At 44.1% G+C, this 13,787-nt stretch overlaps 1 protein-coding gene across 17 annotated transcripts in view; it reads right to left on the bottom strand.

Moving 5' to 3' along the window:
* The window catches only part of LOC147754673 (uncharacterized), a 115,901-nt gene that overhangs the window by 69,572 nt on the left and 32,542 nt on the right, over positions 1 to 13,787 (bottom strand). For 16 of the 17 annotated variants that reach the window (XR_015317224.1, XR_015317225.1, XR_015317233.1 and 13 more), the window contains one exon: positions 11,279 to 11,413. The exons of the other annotated variant lie outside the window; for it this stretch is intronic. The gene's annotated coding sequence lies outside the window, so the exon portion shown is untranslated. The remainder of the gene's footprint in view (positions 1 to 11,278; positions 11,414 to 13,787) is intronic. 17 annotated transcript variants of the gene reach the window in all.

The raw sequence follows: 13,787 nt of genomic DNA, 5'->3' as shown, positions 1-13,787 counted from the left end.
ACCCAACGATCGAGCGGCAGCAGCCGTCTCCGTTGATATTGACTGTGACCATTACAGCTAGTCCTACTCCGTGAGCGAGCGACTGGGGGGTGGCCTGTTGTTAGCGGATAGCCAAAAAACCGACCGTGGCAGTAGTATTATTAGTAGTAGAAGGAAACGCCTGCTGTTTCTTTGTTCGTGTCCTTCCCATCCGCTGGCCGAAGGGGTCACCACACTACCCACAAGCACCGGCTGTTAACCTGGCCTAGACAGACGGGCCTGTAACCGGTGAAAACCGTTGCTGGTGCACGAGCTGGCGACGGCGCGTGGCATCTTGCGCCACCTTCCTATAACCAACGGTATCAACCAACCTACCGTTGTTCTTCACTGGCCCGCGCTATCCACATTATCATTATCATTACTAGCAGCGTCAGTAGCGACTACCTATCGTTTGGTCCTCCACCAACTAGTTGAATTTCACTTCGGCATCGCAGCTCTAGACTTGCTGCAGCAGCTATGCTGGCTGGTTCACTTCCTTTTGCGCACAGTTGCTTCTCATTTATCCCAACCCAACGATACTAAGAGCGCACCCCTCGGCCCCGGCCCTAAAACGTTCAATGACTCCTTCGCCTATTCGAGGATTGGCTCCTTCTGGCATACGCCATGATCAACACCGTCATGGTGTTCCATGTGCGGCAGCGGCAGCACGCGCCTATTACTACGAGAACCGTGTATAGTGATCACTGTCGTGGTCGTCGTCATCGTCATAGTGAAGGATCCAAAGCGGCAAGGCATTTCACTGCTTCACCAATGCGCTCTCGTTGATGTCTCGTGAGATGGCAGATTGTCGATTTCACTTTTATACATTTGCTTCCGCATTGAGGCGGCCCACTCACTCCCTCACGGGAGCTCGGTTCTCGCTTCCCATCCGATTTCCCTGCACCCTCGAAGAGCAGCCGTGCCCAGGCGCATCTGCAGGTACCCTGGTCTGGCACATACCTATTGTCGCGTTGACCCTTTGTGCCAGCGTGTGGATATCTGATCAGATTGCGTTCGCTATAGGTGAAAGCTAAGGTCGTCTCTGTTTCTAGGAGCAAATCATTAGGCTCTAGGCAAACTTACACAGGCAAGTTTTGTCGTTGTTTCAAACTGACGAGCCCTTGTTTCTTAGGTTTCTCCGATACTGCCAATTCTGTTGCCGCTATCTCGCTACACGTATGACGCACTGAACCCTAATGTATCATCGAAGGAACCAGTCCATACGAGATGTCTCTGAGGGACTCGCAACTTAAAGAAACATAAAGACATTTGACCTCATAACGAGCCTTTCGCTCATATCATGAACTTAAAAACAATAAGCTTTCAAGCAGTAGCAAGTCGGGAAGAAGAGCAATATAGGCTTACATTGTTGTTTCCGTTAGAAGCCTGTCGTGTGTGCACGATTTTCCGCGTACCATTAGTTTTGTTTATCTTTTCTCCATTTTTTTAGATCACATCGATAGATTTTTAGAAGACAATAATCGCAATGGTGATAATGAAGCTCTACGATTAACATTGGCATTGAACCAGACATCTAAACAATATGCTTTTGCTCCACATCGTAAGGCATCGCAGAGAATAAAGTGGCCGAGAAAATCTACCAAGGACCAGCGGGGACGGCAACGAGAGAGAAAGGGAAGCTGGCTTGTCGATGAGTCTATTCTGATCAGGTCATTGAGCTCCGACCTCAGCGTACGTAGAGACTCAAAGAATGTTTATACGAGATTCGGTCGCTGACGACTCATGACTAGCAGCAGACTATGAGGAAGAAAAAGTAGACTAGCATGCAAGCGCAGGACAAGGCAGATGGAAGGACGATCTCTTTAGACCGAGCAAGTAACGGCCGACGACGACGTTATTGAACTCTCGATTTCACTCAGACAACCCGTGGCCAGTAGCGGGCGAAGGGAACGCGCGGGTTCTATCTTCGCTCAGAGTAGCATCAGCAACAAAATGAAACGTAGCACGGCAACACACACAAAAGGAGCTACTTGAACCATCTGGGCAGAACTGACTCTATCCCCCACATGGTTTCGGCTCGCTCCAGGCCCACGAAACGATATATGAAGGTTCATTGGCGTAGGGAAGGTGAAGATCCCTGAAGGTACATCATAACAGCAAGTCGGGCTTCAATCTCTAGACACCAGCACAGGCGACGATACCTTAGATGTTGCCTGCTGCACACTCGTATAAGACACATCGTAAGTTGCCTATGTTTCTACCTATACGTATCGGCAACAGATCTGTGCAAATACCGACCAATACAGTGGTGAACTTGGGTGTAAGTTCTCGGCGTCGAAGCACTGATGGAGACGCACTAAGGACGCAGGGAAGAACGGACGCTTTAATCGTCATCCATTTCGATAAGAACCATACGCAGGCTGGCGCTTCTGTTGTGCCAGGCGTAAAACTAGGACCCCAACTTGTCATGCTAGCGCGCTATATCCTGTCATAAAATTGCTGTCGTTATCATTCGGTTTGTATCATTCATCGGAAGACAGACAATGGCGCATGTCCTACAGATGTAATGCGCTGTTCTCCGGCATATCTGTGTGACCAAATCTATGTTGACAGGTAGGACGAACAGTCAGGCCGTCACCAAGTACTAGTAGTGGTCCTGCGATGACAATCAGAGGCAGATGTAGCCGTAAACCGTTACGCGGTGTCGCCACACGTAGTCGCTACTAGTTCTATTGATAACCCGAACAGAGGCCAAAAGAACCAGCTTGAGACAGATCTGAGTGCTGGCAGAGGCATTTGCCACGCTGCTTTCCGCGATTAACACGATCTTTAACATCTTGCCATCTTAGCCAGCTTCGTTCATATAACGCTGACTATTAAAACTATGTTCGTGAATTCTAATATTTACTTTTTATCATTATTTCCTATGAGAAGTTGAGTGTTGTCAGCATAACAGCTTCACCAATAGACGAAAAGTTTTTACTGCATTGTGTGTATAGTTTTACAGAGCGTTCTACACAAAGTCGTATTTCTCAAAATAGATTTTATCTCAAATATACTTCCTTTTATAACAGTCGGGGTTCATCAATGATCGTACTGAGATGTATGCGCAACATCAGTGATATCCTTAGCGAGTCGTACGATGCAGGCTACATGCTTACCACAGGCAAGGCACGATATGAGTACTACTTTTATTCGACTAGAATATGGTATAGATTTTTCTCGTTAAACGAAGGTACGATAATTCATACCTTTTACTCAATGCTAACAGTATCGATAATTATAAAAATTCCTTTGCCCGATTTAATCTCAAAATACAGGTTAAAACTGAAGCCAAGCTTCTCACCAAATCCTTTCTAGTTCATTACCATTTCCAGAAAATAACAGGAGTTAGACGTGTTTGAATTCACTTGAATAAGCTTCAAAGATTACGTTAAATAGCCAGATAGAATTTTCACAATCGAGATCGTGAATGATCCGAGATATTTTACATTTTATCACGTTTCTTATCTTACATAGGTCGTTTGCGATCGCGTTCTTAAACGATATCTTGTTTGTCATCTAATTTGGTTTCCACTACTTTTCTAGTTTGGTGGAATTAATGGAAATTAAATGGATTAAATGAAATTAAACAAATGGAAATTAAAAACATAAAACGAGGTTTCTGAGGATTTATTTTTTGTGCAAGTCTGTGTTTAGCGTTAGCGACTTTTTATTAAGTTACATTCATATATCATACACACACATATACATATATTAGGCTGTTCCAAACTTTAGAACAGAAAAACTTCAAAACTTATTGAGCCGGAATGATTTTTCAGTGCCCTAGAGGCACTATTTAGTTTCATTTCGTTGTGCCAACGCTCTGGCAGCCCTTTTCGATAGCCAGAGTTATCTGTCTATGGCTTCTCGATAGAAATCGATAATGGGAGATGCTTGCCCACCAGTCACCATTTTAGAGCATGGAAAACCCTGTAATTACACAGGTTTAGATTTGGAATAATAAGCAGTGTGTTCTTTTGTTCAATCCAAGAAGTAACCGAGACATCGCAATGAGGCCTGACATTCCCATAGACATTGCTACATTGTTTGCTTCCGATTGCCGTGCCAACGCTTTAGAAGTTGGTCGAGGGAATCGAGATGCCGGGCTGCATTCATTGCTTCATTTTCGACCAACGCTTCATAGTAGTAGGTGTCCACCGCAGGTGCTAGTAACACTTTATATGCAAACCTACTCGACATCGCTGCATTCGGACTCAAGTTCTTTGCCAAGCGACGCCATTTCCTTGCCTGATCCACTGGCTGGCGGTAATGATTATACCGTACCTCATCTATGGCGACGGTATGCCCCAGGAGGCTTTTTGTTGATGGAAATTCCGCAATTGCACGTGGAGTATATATCACTGCATTTTCAACTAGCATGGAGCCGATTCAAGGGGTAACCCATTTTTTTACTCAGATAACGCATTTTTAATATTTGGCTTGTAATTTTATAATACGTTACATGTTAGAGTGTGGCAATTTTGACTGACAGAGCCCCTAGGCTCGAAACTTTATCCCCGCGAAAAGCTACTTTGATTGCGGCAATGTATTCTTGTTTCTCAAGTCTCAACATCCGATCACTTCCTCGTTGGCTTTTAATAGTCCAGTCCCCTATTTGAAACGTTTGCACCATTCACCTACTGCGTTTTCGTTTAAGGCCTCCTTGCCTAATTGATTTTTGATGAATTTGCGCAGCACTGTGCGCTTTCAACGAGCAAAAACTTGACCACGGACCGTTGATATTCAACACTAAATGATATTTTTAAATCAATTTTCTCTGGTGAAAAGTCAACATATTTTTCTCATGACTTCGTAAAAACTGGAGTATGTACCAGCCAGCTTTCGTCTGCTAACCGCGCGTAGTTTAAAAAAATTTCAATACTATCGAATTTTCAGAATTACATACAGTTGGCACTGGTGCTTTTTTTCATTGATCAGACTTCGCAAAGGTAATGTGTTGTTTCTTCGTCGCATTTCGTCAAACCGTTGTCGAACGATAAGGAAGCTCGTTTCTTAAGAATTCTAATCTTCCCGAAAGCCATATTTCAACAGGGTAAACCAAAAGCAAGTGACATTTTATAGAAATGACTATACTGAATTATATTATTTGATCGCCCTAAGGGATATATAGGCAAAGACGGCCAACTGTTTAGGCCGCTGGATTTCGAACATATTTAACGCCGCACCCTTTGACGGACATTTTCGGTACGTCGCCATAAGGCCACCGCCTCAGTCGGTGATCGCTGCCATTAAAAAGGAGCGACCAGAAACAGAGAACAGCACTAACAGATGTAGTGAAGCATGGACGTACATCAGCATCCGTTGCAGCCGATTACAGCGGTCAAATGAGCTGACCTGCAGAAATTCGGCTTGTCTTTATACTGATATATTATCTGTGTGTGTTGTTTAGTTTTGTTGGCGCTTCTTGTTGTAGAAGTGTCTTCTACAGGCTTGTGTTAAAAATACATTTCAAGACTGTTGCGCAGTTTAGTAGCGTGTGTTGCGACAGTCCGCGATGGAATAGTAATATTACTGCATATCGGCAAGGGTAACTTAAGTTGAAATAACTTCTGACGCTTTGACGTTCGATACAGATGATTCAAGCATGTTGTACGAATTCGTTGCAATTCGTATCTTGTCAAAGACAAAAAGACCAACAACTTCGTTATTGGCTTAAACCCTGTTAAGTTCGTTCATTGCTTTCACCTGTGCGGAGTTATAAGGTTGCATGCAGTTACCTTGTCATTGCTGTATCTGTACATCTATATGTATGCACACATATAAGCGACTCACGATAGATTCACCTAAAATTCAGTTTTCATGCCCACTTGTCGACTGATTCGCTCGTGGCTCATTGATTTCTATTACGCTACTTATTTCTCCATTGTGAATGTTTCGTCGAAGCTCTTATTGTCTGTTCTTTGGAGATCTGTATCTGTAGCCACCCGTACAACTGTGCACCGCTACCAGCGCTGACAACAGCCAAACTAGGCTGCGCAGAAGCGCTTCGAACTTAGACGCGTTTATACCTTGAGTTCTTGCGTTATTATTATTATTATTGGTTGTGTCGCTAGTGTCGCGATCGGCTCGTCATTACGTGTCAGTTGGCTGTTGCTGGATGACCTTGCAGCTATTCCTGTTCCAATATCACTGTTTGCTTTAAAATACGACAACATCAACAGCAGTAGGTGGAGGAGAAGCGTTCAGGATGACCACGAGGCGGCCGTTAGCGATAGGAGAGGGGGCGCTGCGAGCCATACGATGCGGGCTTGGTGCGGCGTACGCGTTTCAGGGGTGTTCGATAGATGCTTGTCTAGCAAGATGGCTGTAGTACTATTGCCATGCAAGTAGATCTATCCCTCGCAGTCAGTCAGCTTCTGTCATTTTCTGCCTGTGAGTGTATGTCTCCCCATTCGATTAGCGCGAAGGTTCATTCACTCCGTTTCCTGGTTGCTCCTCGTTCAACACTGACTGTTTGCTGACTAGTCTCGTGCCGCCACCGCCGCCGCCACCACCACCGCCGCCGCCGCCGTCGTTGTGGAGCGACGATGTCCCGAGCTTGGTCTGAGTTGACCGCTCGATTGGTCTGATGATTGTCGTCGACCGCTGACGAATCAGCTGGTTGACCCCGAAAAGGAAGAAGGGCCGGGGGGATGCGGAAGGGAGGGAGAACCTTATAGGCAAATAGAGGTGGAGATTCAAAGTGAAACAGTGCGGCTGGGCTACAAACCTAAGGTCTAAGTTCAGCATGTCCCCCACTCGTACTATCTGTGGCATGGTGTGCTGATATATTGTCTAGCGAAACACTGTTTTATCATCTGCTCGTTCTATAGTAGAGAAGTTGCGCCTTATGAACACTGAAAGCTAATAAGTATTAGGCCTAGATAAAACCCGCACTTTAAATTGATGCATTCGTAAAATACCTAAGAAGAACCGAGTGCATCATCACTGATTAACGCAAATGTCTAATTGTTCAGTTTGTAACGGAAACCATTTTCAAGTATCCTACGGCCATCTTTGAAACTTGTGCAAGCTCTAATGCTCGTTTTGTCTGGAGAAATCAAGCTAAGCCTTGTCGTCTGTGTAGATATGTTGTGTGCAATTTCAGATAGAAGTCTGTTCGCTTCGGCCAGTATGTGGAGGTATCAATACATGATTTCGTGTACCCCCACGTGAATCATGCTTGACTCCCTCTATTCCCAAAGCTTTCCCGTGTATTCAACGGCTTACTTTGATAGCTTATAGCACATCCATTTAAATTATATTATTGTAGATACAATGATACGGTTGATTTGTTTTGCGGTATGGTTCACATAACGAAGCAGATGACAATTCCCTTCGACACGATAATATTGATAACGGTGCGTGTGCTACCAAAATAAGAACGGTAGATAACTCATAAAAGTCTGCTTTTTTCTCTCGTATCCATTGTATCCCACTGTGGCTTGTCTACGGCAGTGTGTATGGAGATGTTCCGTTTGCAATGAAAAATTCAATTTCTTTCCGCCAATAATCATATGCGTTGTAGCAATAAGAATAACATTGATTCTAACGATGATGACAGTACTAAGCGTGCTTCAGATTGCGTACTCTTGTTTTATCTTAACCTAGCACGCACAACCCATCGTACTGTCGTCGAAAGTGTGGGGACTAGCGCATCGACCAGGCAGTAATTCACTGACAGCCAGCTTAATAGACGGACTTGTCGAAAGCCATTTGTGAGTAAACGTATGAATGAACGGAGACAAATGGGAAAGATATTTCCTCTCTCTTGTTACCGGTGCTGATAGTGTTTCTAATCAGTCGGCTTCTACCGTGCGTCGAACGAGGGACAGGACGACAACGCGTTACTGTTTCCGCCGGCATTTACATACCGAGACAATCATAGCAGCTATACGATATAGTATAATTAGAAACAGCCAACTAAATCCAGAACCCCATAAACATGTGCAATAGTTTCGTAAAATTCCTTTATGAATGGTAATCTTCCTTACTAGAAGCAGCAGCTGCACAGAGGAGCAGATTCGCTAACGAAGACAGGAGAGAAGAAACTCGCGTTAACGATGACCTGATAAAGCAACGTCCCCTGTATCAATGCGTCGAGCGTTCAACAAACTTAGTGCTGGGTGCGAAAAGGCAGCGATGATAGGTTTGCATAGCAGGCAACGGTTGAAATAGCACACGTGGGTTCACTCTGTTACCAGCTGATTGGGGTTGGGTCGAACATATTCGCGAGACTTTCCTGGTTTTACCTTCATCTATTTTTAAGCTTTACGATTTCCATACAGTCCACAAGTATTTGCTAACCGATTTTGTGATGGTAACGGCTGATGTTCGCCCTTTGAGATCCTTCAAGTATCAAGATCACGAAAAGATTTCACCCCAAAAAGGGAAATATATTCACTCACTGTACAGTATGTATATATAGATCCCAATAGTGTTATATAGTCATACACATAGTTAAGCTAGCCAGCCTTTTTTTTTTGTTTGTTTGTTTTTTACTGATATACATGTAAATCGAAATATAGGAAAGAAATCAAGGACGCAGGGGTAATTTTTGTCACAGAAGAATTTGCTGCAGAAGCAATAGATCTGCAATCGCAAAACGGTGCAAGAACCGCCGACCGATTGTAGATATACGCATATGGTTAACACGTGAAGTCGAGCATCACCCGATGAAGACCTAAATCACTCTTCTTCTTTCCCGTTTACCAACACAATGCGTCCTTATAAATATATGGTTTCGGCAGCCCGCTTTTTTCTAAAAAAAATGCATATATATAGCATATAATTATTAGAGAAAATCAGAAGCTTACTGGAAAATAAACAAAAAAAAATCTTGTCAAAAGAAAATGTCTTGTCACAAACATTGAATTTCATAGTTTTCAGTGCGTGAACTGTACTTAAAGGGATTACGTGTTTAATTCAACGCTTATGAGTGAATTTCATGGAAATCAACTTCAAACCAAGACGAAATATAAAATAAGAGATGTAATATTTAGCGGCGCAAGTAAAAAATGCTTCGCTCAAAACCGTTCCCTCCTACAAAGATGGCCAAAAATCTAAATGCTAAGAGACGATAGTGCCTTCTATTTGTGTGTCGGAGCTTATTATGTTACTCGCCTCGAGTAAAGCTTCGAGTCAACAATAACTATAATAATTTTTATTATCTCTACAATTACCTATCCCCAAAATAAATAATTTAGCCATGTTCTTGTAAAAAATACGTATCTGTCGACTTACTGGTAGCGAAGGCAGCAAAATATAGCAATGAACTTCATTTTTACTCACGAAGCAGCTTCTGAGCTGATTTTATACATCAACAATTAATAATAATGAATGCCTTTCAGAATCCTATTATGATCATCATCATCATCACTTTACGCGTTTAATAGAAAACTATTTTCTCGCTTTACTATAATCAGACGACGGTGTGGGTCTATGCCAGTTGGGTCAGAGGAAAACTGAAACGGCATCGAACCTTTTTGATCGGGTTTGGAGCGTATTCTTCAAACCATGCTTCCATTTCTTCTTGCCATCATCGCGGTCAATAACGAGATCCTATAGGCTGTAGGCATCTATCTACGTGCCTCAAACTCTTTAAACTAAACGGATATAGCACTGCATACCTTAAACGACGGCCATTATTCAGCTGGCCAGCAGCCATACAGCATTTATTGATTTGTCGATATGTGTAGTCGAGTTTCTTTGAAGCACAGTGTTTGGATCTAGGGTTCGTTCTGTTGTGCGAGGCCCTCAACGTTTTTGTTTGCGTATAGCAATGCGGGGACGAGCGACCGCATCGACGCAGCAATCCCCCATTCTCGGCTAGTTCTTCTGCCACACAAACTAACTGGCCGTCTAGCGAATGCTTCTGGCAACGCTGCGCTCGGACGGATTCAGCCGCTGGTTACACCTGAACTTCAATTTTTGAATGAACACCTGCCCGATGGGACTTGCGCCTTCAGCTCTCAATAAAAGAAAGGAGAGGGCGGGAGAAGGCCGCGGTTTCGCTTGAAGGCGACCGACGAACCGTTGCATAACAGACACCTCTCTATCCTGGACCTAAGGCCAACTGTACATTGAATGCTTTTACTCTCAACCAGATCCTAACTGATCCTCCAACGAGATCCCTCGATTTTAACTTTTAAGTTTGAACCCGCCGCTCACACTGCCGCAGTTATCCAGATGGCTGTTGCTAAAACAACCACACCACTACTACTACCAGTTCTACATCTACTGCCACCTCTCAGCGCCTGTTGGCAGGCCAAGCAATGGGGATTGAGTCCCCCGTAGCCGCCTGCGACTCATATACTGGTCGCTTTAATCTCTCTCTGTCAATCTCTATAACGCTCCAGAACTCCACGCACTTTCGATTTTCTCTCGAGGTTTTTGTTCACCATTCGAAGTCTCGTCTTCCTCTTCTTTTTTTCACTAGAGGTGAAATTTCAAAAACACAGCCGCTTAGTCCTGCGCGGAGGGGCGGGGGGTGCCACCATTTGCTTTTGATGGGCTATCCACTTTTTGGACACACGGACGGACAAGCAAGCGCGCTGTCGGTCGCCGGGCGAATATCCTGGAGGTGCAAAGCGAGGCTAAGGTGCAGATGTGACCTCACCAAGTGCGTGCATTTACGAGAATAGAATGCCTAATAGTATGAAGTGGAATACAGTTCTGCAAAAAAAGCATGAAAGTTTTTACTACGATAGCACACCGATCTGAAGAAGGAAGAAAAGAGTCGGAGGCATGGGCAGAAGAGGCGCGTGGGTGCACGTATACGAACAGCGCCAAAATAGGCGCCTACGACTCGCTCTTGTTACTAGTGGCTTCTGCTTGGGGATGGGCCGTCGAAACAAATTCTAAGGTGAACCTAACTCGTGACCCCGACTAATTGCCGCGAATCTCTGCATGGACGACGACTTTGTACCTAAATAAGTCTAACAATGAAAGGACTATCCTGATTTTGAAGTAATTTGGACGTGCTACTGGGAAGCTACTACTTCAGTATGGTAGCTGCTCATAACGCGGAGGCTGTTTTGATCGGTGAAGTTCAACAAAAAACAAATTTAGGATTCACTTCCTATAGCGTAAATTTAACTTCTTGGGATAGTGATATATCGTCTAAATACATTTGTACACCAGCTAATGGGTCGACGGATTTTTTCGACCTATAACCGTTCAATGCGAATTAGAAAGTTAAGGTGGACAATAAGTCCAATGCTGGAGATTCAGTATAGGTTATGAAGGATTACAATACCTCCCACAGTTAGATCAGAAAGACGGTTCTTTATCTGGTGAGATGGTTTGGAAGCAGGGGAGGAGTCCTATTGTGTGCGAGAACCAGTCGGTCGGTCGTACGCTCAGAGGTCGTTCTACTGGATGCAAGGGTCACCTAAAGGAAAGAAGGAGAAAAAAGACTTTGAATGAGTTTTAGGTGGACAAGTTTCAGAGCTCGGGTCACTTCGGACGCAGTTGATGTCGTTGTTGTTGTTATTCTCGCCCTGTGCGCACTCTTCAACACTGAAGTTGCGGTTGCAAGAGAAGCGTATATTTTTATGAGAGATTGACCCTTTCCAGTGGTGAGTTGGTTCTCAACCAGGTACAGTCGGGTCGGTTAATCGTCGCGTGCCTGACAGCAATGCTAGTAATAATGTAGGAGTCAGTCGACCTTAGCGATCAACCCTGTGGCTCAGTAGATAAATCGTATAGAGAAGCTGGCAGGGGAAATTGTCATAGGGGGAGTTCAGGTAGTGAGTGGATCGCTGAGGTCACGGACTGATGATCTCCATGATAAATTCGGCTGTCGCGAGTGACATCCTGACATCATCCCTGAGAGAGAGAGAGAGAGAGGGAGGAAGAGAGAGAAAAGGGTAGACATCACTTATAAAAAAATGAAGGCCAATCTACGCAAAAGCATCCGAAGTTTAGACGCCCTACATACACAGAATGCAATTTGCATTACGTACTACCAACATTTATAAAGGAAAACGTTCATTTTCCTAGGTCCGATCGATCCAAATCGATGGTCTAGGAATATGCAACATGTAGAAACATTGAGATGCGCAGAGCATCACCCAGCTTAATAGTGGTGGCCTGCACGCAGCTATTTTAACGTCAATGCGTTCCTAAATGCTATTAGATAGATGCGTAGCGATATATTTCATACTTTCTGACAATAATAAGCCATTTGTACCACTAGATAGATATTTGTATGTGGTAACTTGCAAGTTTTGACATTATATCATCAGTGTTGCTTGTTGCGCCGTGAGTGCGTGCCCACTCCGAATGGACTCCGTCGTTGACGCAATCTATAGATCCTAGTGACCCATCTTCCTACCTAGATAAAGGCATACTCGATAACTTACATCGACACACATCTGCATCTTCTATGTAGCGACAACAAGATGCTGCAATAACATCATAATCATTCATTAACTTGTATAGCTTGTTCTGGCTGTCACGGATAGAGGTTCAGGACGAGTATCTGAGTCATTAGCAGTTATGGCCGCCGTACACTGAGCCCCTGCGTCAAATCCATACAACTCCAACATCACGTCATACTCTAACGCAATGCAACGTTCATTATTGCATAGATGCAGAAATTCCCTCTTTCTGGTCAATCTGGTGACGGCGTCCGCCTGATCGGTGACTTGCAAAATTATGTAAAATTTTTTCGCACAAACCTCTGCACTTACTTGCCGGCCGCCGACTGTTACTGCGAGCTTGATGACGACTAGAACTAATCTTCGTACGGGGTTTGGCTGGCGACATGATCGTGATATATAAACAGTTACATGTATGTGGCAATAACCTGTATTAAGGTATCCTACCTGTCTGCCATCGTCAGCTTTGCTTGAAAATATTCAACTGCAACAACGATTGAATAAAACTATTTTCGATAATTCGTTTTGCAGTGATTTCACAGGCAAAGAACTGCTCGTTATGTTTCATACGGGAGAGTGGTAACAAGTTCTAACGTTCAAACTCCATCGTATACGAATACCGCTGTGACTTGCGAGCATTTAGTCTGGTCCAATGTATTTAGCTGAATATATTTTCTCTATCAGCTTTTTCTATAAATTTACACTCAAAAAACCCTTGACAACATACAAATGCGATCAATTAGCAGTAGCTACCGGATTTCACCTGCCCCAGCCGACGCCGACGACGACGACGACGACGGTTCGAGTTGTCATTGTTATTATGATTGCCCTTTGAGTACTGCAGGCAATTGGGTGATGAAGGTCCTGCTAGGTTATCAACCATTGACAGTAATTCTACGACTATTAACCATAACGATTTGCTGTGATCACAACAGTATGCCACTCGGGCATTCCCACTAGAACCCAAAGGCTACAAGTACTGCCGCCGCTGATAAAAGGGAGCCGACAAACGCCTTGTAGATAATAGATGTTCCCCTCGGTGGGAACTGTTCTACCAGTTGTTTCGACCAACGAAGGAACTCCGGTGGTGATGAACCGAGAAATTATGTTTTTCGTGATTTATTTTTTCTTCTAAAACAAGTTACGCCGCATTGGCTCGGAACTTTATTCAAACTAATCTTAAATGGGAAGGCATTAGTCAACTTCGTGGCTCCGTCCTTGAGCGTTTAAAAATAACATTGAATTCTCATGCGTTCAGGTCTACGAACAAAGCTTTCAGGAATTACTCGTAAACGCAACGTAGTGCCGATAACAACGCGTGTGCGGACGGAAGCAGGAGATTGAACCAGCTGTCTAGCGTTGATTGCCGACCGATAAGTTTAT

Source organism: Varroa destructor, unplaced genomic scaffold (assembly GCF_002443255.2).
Source record: "Varroa destructor unplaced genomic scaffold, Vdes_3.0 BEIS01000007.1, whole genome shotgun sequence".
NCBI classification, from domain to species: Eukaryota; Metazoa; Arthropoda; class Arachnida; order Mesostigmata; family Varroidae; genus Varroa; species Varroa destructor.
Note: the sequence above shows the minus strand (reverse complement) of the source record. Positions and strands in the feature narration are given on the sequence as shown.